This window comes from Pogona vitticeps, chromosome 1 (genome assembly GCF_051106095.1).
Source record: "Pogona vitticeps strain Pit_001003342236 chromosome 1, PviZW2.1, whole genome shotgun sequence".
NCBI lineage: Eukaryota > Metazoa > Chordata > Lepidosauria > Squamata > Agamidae > Pogona > Pogona vitticeps.
The window spans coordinates 128,440,851-128,453,975 of record NC_135783.1 but is presented as its reverse complement, the minus strand read 5'-3'; the positions used below and the strand labels follow the sequence as shown (position 1 = coordinate 128,453,975).

The window sequence follows — 13,125 nt, the reverse complement described above, 5'->3', positions numbered from 1 at the left end:
CTTAAAGAGGTGTCTTGAGTGAACAAGCCCTGCTCTAGCCCTCACTTTGCAAACTGGGACACCGGGAGGCAAAACTAAAACAGACGAGAAAGATCCATAGTTTGTGACAACCTTTCTCCTTCAGCAAGCACAAAATGGCATTTCTCCTTCACAAAACTCACAACCTGTGTGTGAAGAAGTAGCAATTTGGCTAAAAGTGATTCCTTCCAGAGCTCTAAAGTAGAGTGGAGATCTGAAACCAAGTCTCATTGCCGTATCTGTCCCTGAAATGCTATCTAGTAGCTGCAGCACACCCACACCCCCGATTCTCCTGATCCAAATCCATCAGTAGGTCCAAAGTCATGGCACTTGAAGGAGACAAAGAGAACATGCAACCAGTTAATCCAGGGCATGAAATCAGCTTGCAAAGGATGGACAGTGATGCTGTAAAGTTTAGTTTGTTCCTGAGTAGGGGGAGAATTTCTATGACATGTCACACTTTCTCTGCAACCTATACTTGAACCCACCAGCAGGTTTAAAGATGTTTACGAGTAATCTGGCCTTTCTCAACAAATTCTATTCATAAACATACCCCCCCCCAAAAAAAACCCACCCACAAGCTCAAACATAGGTTTCTGGAAAAATATGACATGCCATAGAAATCCTCCCCCTAGTCCCGAGTGTAGTCAACTGAGATATGTTGTTCAGGTCTTCCAAATCTGATGACATAGTACTGGAGCATAGTTGTTGTTGTTACATTCCATCAAATGTCCTCTGATTTATGGTTACCCTATGAATAAGCCATCAGCAAAATGTACTGTCCTCAACAGCCCTGTTCAGCAAATGCAAGTTCAAGGCAAGGGAGTCAATTTATCATTTGGTCTTCCTCTTTTCCTGCTGCCTCCTGCCTTTCCTAGCATTACCATCTTTTTTTGGAGAATCTTGCCTTCTCAGGATGTGCCCAAAGCAGAACAACCTCAGTTTCATCATTTTTTGCTTCCAGAGATACTTGGGCCATGATTTGATCTTAGACCCCCTTGTTCATCTTTCTGGCAGTCTTGGACAAAGCTCTTCTCCAGCACCTGATTTCAAACAAATCATTTCCTCTCCATTAGCTTTCTTCACTGTCCAGCTTTTGCACCCATACATGGTGATCAGGAATACAATAGTATGAATGGTCTTGGTCTCCAGTGACACATTCTTACACTTGATAATCCCCCCCCCCCAGTTCCTGCCTCGCTGCCCTTCCAAATCTCAGTCTTCTTCTGAGACTTTCATTATTCTGCCACACTTTGAAAAGTGGGCCTCCACCTTTGTACGCAAGGACTTCCGCCTAGGGAGCAGCCTCAGATATTTTGTAGGCCGAAGCAAAAGACAAGGTGGTCCCCATCCAGTCCCCATGGAGAAGCAGCTGGACTTGTCGCTAAGTTTTGCTTCAGCACTGGTGATGGGACAGTATCTTCCCGGGCACATGAGAACAGGCAGGTCTTTTGTGGATTGTGGGAGAGGCCATATGGCACATGTAGCTCTGTCTTCCAGTGGACAGGGCAGGCTGGAGAGCTCAGAAGACATGTCCAGAAGGATGCTCCTGCTTTTGGCTAGTGTTGTTTCATGGAAGGCCATCTCTGGTTCTACCGTGTTTTAGTAAATTGCCAACTAGGTAAACAGCAATTAATATGCCATAGGCTCTGGGTGGTCCTAGCCGGCTCCTAGTTGTATTAATCAATGGGTATTGAACAACTCTTCGATCTTCTTCTTTTAACAAATGTTCTGTGGTAAGGACAAAAGTGGAAGACGTGCGAGGAAAACACAGAAGGCTTATGAAGGGGAGGTGTCGTCTCTGGATTCCTCTCCCAGTGCCTCAGGAATGAGGCCATGTGACGTGGCCATAGCAGCCTCGTATGTGGAAGCATCATTTCTGGAAACTCAAAGGACCTCAACAGTAGTAAGGGAAATGGCCGTTCTCCAATCCAAGTGGCTATGTGAAGATACGTTGTTTTCATTTAGTTTGACTGACTGGTTTTGATGTATTCATTGTTTAAGGTGTAGATTTATTCATATGATGGAAATCCACAAAATCCAGGGTGGAAATAAGTGCCCTAAACCTGGACTCACATAATCACCCTGGCCAACTGACTTAAAATCACATAAATAATATTACAGCAGCACCCCCTAGTGTGTGCAAAATGCAAGTGACAATAATGTCAGTGAAACACTCTTTTTTTTTGCAAAGTATGTGTGTTTGAAAGAAATAATGCCATGAATGACATGTGAGCAAATAATAGTAAAATCTGACAAGCAGCCTAGCACAAGTTGCTTTTGTTTAGACATTTAGTTTATATCTTCACATTTGCTTGCCGATATGCTTGCATGGTTTTCATAAAAAGAAAAAACAGCAACCCGGAGCTCCTTGAGACAGCTCTTTAGAAAGCTCTGTGAAGTGGTGTGCTAACAAGACTAAATTATTAATAGAATTCTCCATTCTGTATTACCAAACTTAGTTTTATTTCATTTGCTAGCTTTTATGCATTAGAGTCCTGTCCAGATGGAAATGCAATAGGCCACATAGTGCAATAGACCAAATCAGAGGCTGGGGACTTGTAGTCCTCTTCTACCAGATGTTGATGAGCTGTATCTGCTGTAATCTCTTGCCATTGACCAGGCTGGCTGTCACGGTTAGAAACTGAAGTTCACTAACACTTAGTGGGCTATAGGTTCTTCAGTCCTAGTCTGTATATTGCAAGAATTGACCATGGCAATACATTTTGGAAAGCTTAAAATCATAGAATTACAGAGTTCCAAGAGATCCCTATGGCCATTTAGACCAACGCCTTGCTAATGCAGGAATCCACCACTAAACAATCTAAATTCTGTTAAAAAAAACTTCCACATTTCATCTTGAATGATGGAACCCTATATGGCAATAGTATTTGTAATTGGTTGCCACTAAGAATTTGTTTAACAAAATGCCCACCAGATTTCATTAATAGGAAACATCTTAATCTTACTTGTGAGAGCTAGAAGCCGTTACATAATGTTATTCATTATCTTGATTCGAAATAAGAAGCCATGAATATGGAATTTACTTTTAGTACAAATATATTAATTCTATGCTTGCTCCCAGGATGGCCTCATGCAATTGAATCATACTGTTAGACATTACAATTTATTCACTCAGCTAGTTTTCTGTGACTGTCAGTCACTATCTGCCTCCTTGATGGGGGCTGAACTTGGTGATCCATAGGGTCCTTTCCAGCTCTGCGGTTCTGAGATTGCTATTTCTCCTCCTTCTACCGCCAGCAGCCAGAGCTTTGAATTAGTGATGGGCTAATTAGTTGCCCCTTCATCCAGTGAGGCAGTGAAAACAAATTTGCCAGAGAACAGCATTCAGCATTCCTGTGCTGCAGTGAATAAGAGGTTTCCTTCATTATTCATTGCAGAGGTTGGTCTCAGGAGAAGAGAATGGATGGAGCACGAGGATTTTTAGAAATTATAGATAGGAGGGCTTGAATTTGGGACTCCTGACCCCTACGTGCAAAAAAAAAAATACGTGCCGCAGCATTGATTTTCGTAACTAAGCAAGTGGCAAGGTAGAGGATGCTGTTCGTCATGAGTGCAAAAGAACGTTCTGCATATATTCAGAGGCACTCAAAATATTCACGGCCACTTATTGCTGCCTATCATGTGGTAACAGATCAGGGACTGCTTACTGGAACAAATGCACAGGTCTCTATTCCTCTGTTTGAACTGAGACAATCAACAGGGATAAAGAGAAAGAACAGAGATGCAGATCAGTGACAAAACCTAATTGGGCAGGTTGTCAGACCCCGTGTGTAAGGCGTATTGAGTATAGTGTCCTTTTTCTTGTGGCTTTTCATACATATCTTTGGGAAACTGGTAAGATGTGAGCTTTTTTCCACCGTTGTTCTCAGTGACTGAAATTTAGAGACATTTTGTTCACACAGAAGCCCGTTGAAAGCCTACATCACGATATGAATGGAATACGACCTCTTGGCTTGCCATCCATACTTGGAAGTATTCTGCCTCTGACAGTGGGGACAGGACATGAGATCATGATTAATAATCATTCGCACCAACACCCTCTGTGAACTTATCTAATTCACTTTTAAAGCTGCCCAGGTTGGGGGACCTCACAGAAACATAAATTCCATATTAATTTTTTAATTAAATATTCCATATTTTAGTTATGTGCTCTTTGAAGAACTGCACTGTTCCACTTTAGACAACTCCAAGTTGAAGCATAATGAGAGAGACGTAGTAAACTTCTCCCTGTATCCATTAAGCAATTCAAGAAAACGTATTTCTGAGTAGACTATATAAGATTGCACTGTATGACTGCAGTCTTAAACATACATTCTGCTGAACTCTGTAGGACACATTTCCAAATAAATGTGTATTGGTTTATGTGAATCTGTGAATATTTCGGTGTACATGAAGAACTACATGTAAAGTCCTGACATTGTAATAATAGATTCCAAATAATATTGTAGTTAATGTGCAGCAGAATGGAGTTTTCATTAGCAATTTTGTCTCATTAATGTCAATTCAAGGGATATTCTTAGACAGAAACAAGAGTTTTGTGGCACCTTTAAGACTAATAAGTTTATTTGACATTTTCTTGTGTATTAAGCCTACTTCATCAGATGCATCAGACGTCTGAAAGGCACATCAGAGAAGGAATAATGTTTAAACTGCTGATCAGTTTTGGTAATCAAAATGACCTATTTAGGCTCATATCCGATGTTGTTAGCCTATTAGCATGCCATTAGGAGAGGGATAAAACATGTTAAGAGGGATAAAACAATGTTCTTTCAGCATTGTATCAATCAGAATTCAAACTAAACTGGTGTTTAATCCCTTATGATCAATCCCACAAAGAAAGAAAATTTATAGATCATAAAGAGATCGTAAAGGCCTGTGGGATTACGGCCAGAGAGCTTTTAACGTTTACAAAGTTGCTGCATCTAAGAGGGAGCTTCTACTTCAGACGTTAAAACAAATATTTTCTATGATATCATGCTTCTTATAAATTGCTTAGCTGAAGTCTTATTTTAATGGGAAGCACTTCATGCATATTTCCATGTTCTCCTTTTTCGCTGGTTGCTTGTTATTTACACTCTTTTAAAAAAAGTTTGATTTTATGTCACTACATACTTTGAACATCAAGGAGACCAGTCATACCCCAGAACAATCACTGTCATCAGCAGTAAATGAGGGTATTAGTCACATTAATTTTCAGCAATAGACAGAACACCCTCTGAAGATCATATAAATGCTCAGTCCTGCAGCATGAGAGGACTTGTGGGAAGGTTTTCTTAGAACAGGAACAATGATACCACCTAGCAGAGCCATTGAGAGATCCTCCTTGCTTGGTCAAGAGATTAAAATTTCTGTAATGATAAAGCAATATTCAGGACTACAGAACACCTTTATTAGATTGCTCAAATGTCATAAATGTCAACTTTCAAATTCTCCAGAATCTTTTTCAAGGCTTAGAGGATAGAAAAGTTGGGCAATTACAAAAGAAAAAAAAAATTCAAAATAGCCAGATGCTGTTCCCCTTGTCTCTGTAAGCAAAATTGGACTTAGAAGATGCACACTGCAAATTCAGTGAAAAAGAAAGGTACCAGTTTATAGTTATAGTAGGAAGATGAAGGAATAATCAAGTAAAATGGAGCAACTTGGATGCAGAACACATTTTCTGTGACTGGAGAAATTCATTCGATGCAGCATTTATGTACATGCAATGTATGCCTCACTGCATATGATCTAGTAAATAGTTGAAATAATACTATTGAAGTACCTTGACCTCTGGTCAAGAATGATCTAATTATTTTAACTTTTTAATTTAATTCTTATGTTTACCTATATTTCATATACTGTACATCCATAATTTTAAATTGTGCAACGCTCCGATACGAATAAAGAAAGAAAGATAGATCTTTTCTGTGTAGCCTGGGTCTAACCCTCTATGCTTTGGATGAGCCAAATTTAAACTTCCAAGATTTGCTGTTGTGATGACAATTAAGAATAGAGGATGTCAGAAAATGAAGAAAATAGTTAAAGCAGGCACTGTTTTTCCCTTTGATAGAGCCCTAGTCACTGCATTTTTATTTATTTATTTAAAATATTTTTATTCCACTTTTCACCCAAGAAAGGACTCAAGACAATTTGTCAATATAATGCAACTTTAAAGTTAAAAACAGTGAATGACTGAAATATTAAATGAATTAATAACATTGTATTCTCTAGCCATTCAAGTGACAACACATGCATATACGTAGTATTGATTGGATTTCTTATTATAAGCTGAAGGTTGAATATTGGCTTACTGGAGGTGCTTTAGTAAGAACAGTGTGTTTCAGAAGCTCAACCTGCATAGTTCTAACTATGCCTAGGATTTTAGTCATGTGGACCTCATAAAGGTATGGTATGATGTAGTCTTTGTTCTTGCTCCTATATGTGCATGTGTGAATTTATATACAGTAGGATCAGTGTCTGCTGATTCACTTCTCCGCAGTTTGAAAATACTAAAAACAGCAAAAGAAAAATCCTAAAAATATATATTTCTAAAGAGGAAGTTACCAGAACTGGCCAGTAGAAGGAGCCAGAGACCAAGCTATGTCTAATATTCACTATTAAAATAGTGTTTGCTATAATCTGCATTTTTCGGCATCCGCAGAGGGGCTTGGAACCAATTCCCCACAGATATGGGGGTTCTATTGTAAACATTACCATGATGACTACTTGCACTTCAAAGTTTCCCATTATATTACTCTGAATCTTCACAAAGAGCTCTTGGGGTTGAACATAGGGTCCATTCTTCTTATAATGGATTTTGATGAATAGGGGAAACCTCTCCTTCAAGAGGTTTCATTGCTGCCACCATGAAGAGCCACTACAATTACCTTTTACCAGTCCAATATAATAGGGATTTCTGCCCGTTTTATTCTTGCTGCTGGTCAGGACCATTTGCATAAACAATATAGTCTTAAATCATCCTAAAATAGCTTCAGAAGATTAATATCCTTTGATGTAGTGTGTGAAAATGTAGGTGTAATGGGATTTGCTCTATTAAGTAATCAATCAGCTTTTTAAAAAAAATGCTCTGACAATGAGTGATTTTGACAAACCGTTTGAACAATTTTAATATGATAATAAAGGGTACATTGTGCCACCAGCCAACATTTCTCAGCTCTTCATTTTGCTTACATTATGCATCATCTGGAATATGTCGGTTATGTAACCCTAACCCCGAGTGGGCGTTTTGAAAGAAGAACCGGTATGACAGGATTTCACAAGCAGGGAACCACAAAGTACCATCGTCTGTATACTTGATGTCTGTCAAAGGTTTGATATCCCCTCTGTTTTCACCGCACCAGACAAGCAGAAACTCTGGGAAGATTATTGGAACCAAAGGTGGGCTCCCGTCATTCAGGTCCTCAATATTTTGTAGTTCATCTTCATGTGCTAGGATTTTTTCCTCTAAAAAAATAAAAACTGAACCCACTCACTTGCTTTGTGTGAGTTATGGAATATTTTTTGACTGTCCATGAACATTTGAATGCATGAAGAGTTAAAGCTGTGCTTAGGAAAGGGCTTAATGTTTTGTGTGAGGCTTTTAATGTCCCTTCATGCGAGGAAATTTTGATCTCCGCCCAAGTGTGGCAGAATGCCTTCATGGGATGATTTGAGGGGACTCATGCCACGTCCCATTACATAGGGGTTAAATAGACCTTAAGATGCTGATCCCTGCCTTTCATAATGAGTCTCGTTTGTTTCCACAAGTTCACCTAACCAAGAAACGATGGATTTAAGATAAGACAACTAAAGAGAATTTTAAAAATGTTTTAACGGAAGTGGGTCGTTTGTTTTCCTCTAGATGCTTTCAGACTACTACTGCCATCATCTCTCACCACTGGCCAAAGCTGAGTGATGGGAGTTGTAGTCCAGTCCATTTTAGTGAGACTGGCTTTGGATAAGGCCATCAGGTTGAGTAGTGTGTTTTCTTCCTTTCTCCTGTGCATCACTCTAGTTTGTGTGTGTGTGTGTGGCTTCTTGTTACCACCATCTCTAGATGCAATGTGTTACAAAATACAAGGTCCAACAAAAAAAATTACAAACTTTAATTCAGTGTTTGTAAAGGAAATTTAAGTCTAGATTAGGTACGCTGAAAAACCAACAGGGAAGTACACTCTCTGATCAGGATAACTTCAAGATAGCTCAGTGGTTTAGGTATCTGACTGCAGAGCCAAAGGTTGGGAGTTTGATTCTCCACTGTGCCTCATTGAAAGGGGCTGGACTTGATTATCAGTAGTGCCCCTTCCAGCTCTGCAGTTCTAAAATTATTATAAAATAAAGAGAAGTTGGAAACAGTATACGGAAGACTTCTACAGAAGAGATAAAAGGATGATACATTCCTTCTGAAAAGAATCCTATAATGAAGAACCTGCCGTTTTAGAAAGTGAAGTGAAAGCTGCTCTGGAAGCACTGGGAAAAATAAATCACATGGAGTAGATGAGGTACCACTAGAACTATTTAAAGCCACAGAGACTAAATCTGTCAAAAAATAAACAAACCAACAAATATGGAAAACAAAACAACGGCCCACAGACTGGCAAAATTCAATATACAGTGGTGCCTCGCTTAACTACGAATCCGCATAGCGATTGAGTTTTTGTGATTGCTTTTGCAATCACATTGCGATGATTTAGATAGGAAAATATCGTTTTGCGATGATCGGTAAGCTGTTTCTTTTACCGATTTTCGCATAGCGATGTTTTCCTAACAGCTGATCAACCGTTCCAAAATGGCTGCCGGGTAAAAAAAATGGCCGCCCGCTGTGTTTTCGCACTGATTCCTCGCTTACTGGGCAGCGAAAATGGTGGCCGTATGGAGGATTTTCACATAACTGTCAGTTTTTTGCCCATAGGAACGCATTAAACTGGTTTTAATGCATTCCTATGGGCTTTTTTATTTCGCATAGCGACGAATCCACATAGCGATGATTTTTCCAGAACGGATTATCATCGCTATGCAGGGCACCACTGTACATTCCAACTCCCAAGAAAAGAGATGCCAAGGAATGTAGTAACTGCAGGACCATTGTTCTAATTTTCCATGCAAGCAAAGTGATACTCAAAGTGGACCATTGCTACCATTAATGAGAATGAGGTGGTTTGCATCCTTAGGCAGAGCAGATGTGGGGTGTCATTGCAATGGTGGCAAAATGTTCATTAATTATTTGGGTGTTTGGTTGTTGTTTTTTCAGTCAGCAAAGGGCATTTGTGTGATATTCTGGCTCAGTTGTCTGATTTCTAGGGTCATGTGTGCCTTGACTTGGGGGGTATATTTAGACCTGTGTATCATTTCCTACTCTGCCTCAGGCAGCCCAATGACACAGGCCAGACCTATTGTCAAGAAGGAACTTTAAAATTGCCCTCATTTGCAAGAACTGGCATTTGTGATATGCAGAAGCGTATCACAGCCCTTGTATTCTCTCTCTCTCTCTCTCTCTCTCTGTGTGTGTGTGTGTGTGTGTGTTTATATGAAAATTTTCTGCGAGGTCCTTTCCTATCTCCAGGGCAAACAATTTCCCCCTCCCTCCCTTCTGCCTTCTGCCTGCCTGCCTCTTTGCCATGCTCCTCTGGGGTTCATTACTTGGGCTGCCCCTTATATCTGCAGTTAATTAGCAGAAAAGGGCCAGAGGAATGAAAAGCTGTCACTAAAGCGCTTCCTTTCCCCCATTTTCACATCCTTATGCTGAGAGGGCTGCTTGGTCAGAAAGCAAACCTCTTAAGTGAAGAGATTTATTTTGAAGCCTGGGGTGATTGTTTGGAGACAGCAGGCATCCACACCACTTAGCTTGTACCTGAGCCACTCCAAATGCTAAATAATACCTTTGTTGTGGAGAAAGACAGCCTTTCACTACACCCGTGATGGAAGATTCCTTTGTGGGAATGGTTTATTATGGAGATATGTGCATCTTCCTTAATCCCTTCACTCACTGTCTAAACTCCTGAGATGCATCACCAAATGATCAGTAGTAAGGGGCTCTAATCTGTAAAATGAAGCCCGTACACTTTGGTGGATGTGTGTACTCCCAATGAAACAAATAAATTCTATTTGAAGCCTTCTCCAGAGGTTTGCAGAATGACACTTTTTACAGTGGATACCTAGAGCCAGAGATTACCGGGGGGGGGGGGAAGAGAAGGAGGGATACAAGGAAGGGCATCCTGTTGCCACCTCCCTCAAACTCCTCAAGGAGTTGGCGAAAATCTGGAAGGAGTGTATAGGCACATTTAACTGAACGTCAGTACCATGATTCATGAGACGAGGAACCTTGGGAAAGCTATTTTTTGCGACGTCAACTCCCAGAATTCCCCAGCCAGAACAACCAAAATGTAGCTTTCCCAAGCTCTAATCTTAAATGAAAACTACAACCATCTGTGACAACCCCAGACCTACTGGGATATGCCACAGTTTCACTAAGCTGCCACCAACCATTCCCTGTAAGGAGTCACACAGACCAGGAATGGATTTTTAACAAACAAAGGAATAAGGTTTATTTAAATAACACACAGGGAAAAATAAAATGATCAAGTGAATAAGATACAGTAACGTGGCTTAGTCTCAATCATACATACACCAGTTTGGTTCACACAGAACACCTTTAGATAAAGCACAGACCCTGAATCTATCAGTTCTGGCTAACCATACAGACACCTGAACCTATCAGGTTGGTACTGACTGACACACAGTAGTACCCTGTCTGACACACAGACTCCCACTCCAGCTTCTTCTCTCAGCTTCTTCAGCTCTCTCCACTCTTCACACAGGCTTCACATATATATACAGTACAGCCCCTCCTCCTGATGTCCCGCCTTCCACTCCCCATAGGATGGAACTTTCCCTCCAAACCCATGACAGACAGGTAACATCAGTGCTGTATGTAACACCTCCCCTCTTTATAAGTTGTTTTGTAGGGGGAAAGCTAACGTGCTTTTCTCCAAAAAACAACCTGGATCCAAAACATACAAAAACAGTTATACAATACAATACCATACTTACTCTAGGATAAACATATCAATTAGGCATTTAAACATTTACCATTTACAATACATCAAGTTACCTTTATTCATACAAACCAACATGTTTAATAAACAGGTACATTTAACCTTTTGTCACCAAAATATATATATAGTCCATGTTTCTTTCGCCGTCTTCATTCTTCGGGTCTTCTTGACAAGGCGTCAGCAACACAGTTCACTGACCCTCTGACCACCTTCACTTCAAAGTCATAGTCTTGCAGGTTTAAAGCCCACCTCATAAGTTTACTATTGTGGGTTTTCATTGTCTTTAACCATTGCAGTGGTGAATGGTCAGTGCACAGAATAAAATGTCTTCCCCAGATGTAAGGCTTGGCCTTCTGGATCGCGTAGACTATGGCCAGGCACTCCTTTTCCACGGTTGCCAAATGTCTCTCACCTTTCTGGAGTTTCCTACTCAGGTAGGACACTGGATGCTGGTCACCATTCTCATCCTTCTGGCAAAGAACTGCTCCTACCCCGCTGTTAGACGCATCGGTGTAGATGATGAACTCCCGGTCGAAGTCTGGAGCACGCAGCACTGGATAGTTGATGAGGGCCTCCTTCAACCTCTGGAACGCCTCCTCACAGTCGCTGGTCCACGGGATGCGGTCATCAGTCTTCTTCCTCGTCAGATCGGTCAGCGGAGCCGCAATCTCGCTAAACCTCGGGATGAACTTTCTGTAGTAGCCCACCAACCCAAGAAATGATTTGACTTTTTTCTTGGTGTTGGGTCTAGGCCAATCACGAACTGCTTCTATCTTGGCCTCTAGGGGTTTGATCACTCCTCCCCCTACTATGTGACCCAAATATTTTATTTCTGGGCTACCCAGCTGACACTTGCTGGCCTTTACTGTTAGCCCTGCTGCACTTAACCTCTGCAGCACTAACTCCAGGTGTTTCAGGTGATCTTCCCAGGTATTACTGAAGATCCCTATATCGTCAATGTAGGCCACAGTAAAGTCACTGAGCCCTGCTAAGGTCTGGTCCATCAGCCTTTGGAATGTGGCTGGTGCATTTCTGAGACCAAAACTCAGGACTCTAAACTCATAGAGACCAAAAGGGCTGCAAAAGGCGGTCTTTTCTTGATCCCTGGGATCAATTCTTAATTGCCAATATCCCTTTACTAGGTCCAATGATGAAATGAACCGACAACCCCCTATGGTTTCAATCAGGTTGTCTAGCCTGGGCATTGGGTAGGCATCAGGAGTGGTTACGCGGTTTAATTTCCGGTAATCTACACAAAACCTAATGCTCCCATCAGGCTTGTCCACTAGGACTATCGGAGAGGACCAAGGACCTAGAAGAGGGGACGATTATGTTCTTCCCTAAGCATCTCGTCCAGCTCCTTCCGCACCTTGTCCCTATAGGGTCCCGTCACTCGGTATGAGGATACTGCTTGTGGGGGTGCATCCCGTGTGTGGATCCGATGCATCACTCCCTTCACTATCCCCGGCTTATTGGAAAACACCTTTTGATATTTGATGAGCAGCATTTTTAGTTCTTGCTGCTGGTCTTGGGTGAGTGCAGGACTGATCTTTACCTCATCTGGGTTGTATTTTACTTCCCCTCTACCCTCCCAGAAGGGTAATTCAGCTTCCTCACTCTCAGCTGCTTTTATTGCAAATAAAACCCTCTGTTCCCCTCTGTAGTAGGGTTTTAGGGCATTCACATGTACCACCCTCCTTGCTTGGTGTTCCTCCTGCTCTATAAGGTAGTTCAGATCTGACATCTTGGAAATGACCCTATATGGTCCTGCCCATTTGAGCTGCAGTTTGTTCTCTCTGCAGGGCCTAAGCCAAAGCACTTCCTCCCCTGGGTCAAAGTGCCTCTCCCTGGCTTTGTGGTCATACCATGTTTTCTGTCTGACCTTCTAAGCTTGCAGGTTTTCTGCTGCTAGCTCTAGGTTTCTCTTTAGGTCATTCATCAAGGTGTCTATATATGTCACAACGTCTTGTGGGTCATCCTGGGTGATCTGCTCCCAATTTTGTTTGATCAAATCAAGGGGCCCTTTCACCCTTCTCCCAAATAAAAGTTC

The 13,125-nt window shown here is 41.3% G+C and overlaps 1 protein-coding gene across 6 annotated transcripts in view; it reads left to right on the top strand.

Moving 5' to 3' along the window:
• The window catches only part of DLGAP2 (DLG associated protein 2), a 522,791-nt gene that overhangs the window by 50,892 nt on the left and 458,774 nt on the right, over nucleotides 1–13,125 (top strand). The window lies entirely within an intron of this gene.